Source organism: Pyxicephalus adspersus, chromosome 10 (assembly GCF_032062135.1).
Source record: "Pyxicephalus adspersus chromosome 10, UCB_Pads_2.0, whole genome shotgun sequence".
Classification (NCBI taxonomy): domain Eukaryota; kingdom Metazoa; phylum Chordata; class Amphibia; order Anura; family Pyxicephalidae; genus Pyxicephalus; species Pyxicephalus adspersus.
The window spans coordinates 22,045,087-22,045,714 of record NC_092867.1 but is presented as its reverse complement, the minus strand read 5'-3'; positions in this window follow the sequence as shown (position 1 = coordinate 22,045,714).

Here is a 628-nt window from a genome sequence, read left to right as displayed (position 1 = left end):
GCGCACTGCTCTATACTGCGCATGGGCGAAACGCATACTTTACGCAGTTAGCGTAACCTGCTTTATGTCTGCCTTTTTTATTGTGTATCTGCTTTTTACGCAATTAGCGTAACCTGCTTTATCTCTGCCTTCTTTAATGTGTATCTGCTTTTTACGCAATTAGCGTAACCTGATTTTTTTCTGCCTTTAATGTGAAGCTGCTTATTACGTAATTAACGTAGCCTGCTTTATCTCAGCCTTCTTGTATCTGCATATTACGCAATTAGCGTAGCGTAGGCAGCTTTTATTGAAAGGACTGTATGGGTATTGTTTGCTAATGTATAGCATAATACCATAAAAAACACCACAGGGCCAGAGCTGTGATAATGTAAATTAGATTTTACAAATTAAAATAATGTAAACTTTTGCAAAGAGCTTCTCTTATTTTGCTTCATCATGGGCCTGTTAAAGTGGACCTATCATCACATTTTTTACTTTATTTAAAACCCTTTTATATATAAGGTATAAATATTTTTTGTCATTTGAAGGGGAGACCCCTCCGTTTATGTCTTTACAGCCAGATGGGAAACCCAAAGCCTCCTGCTCCCAACAACAATACAACAACTATGAAGTAAGAGGGCTATACCGA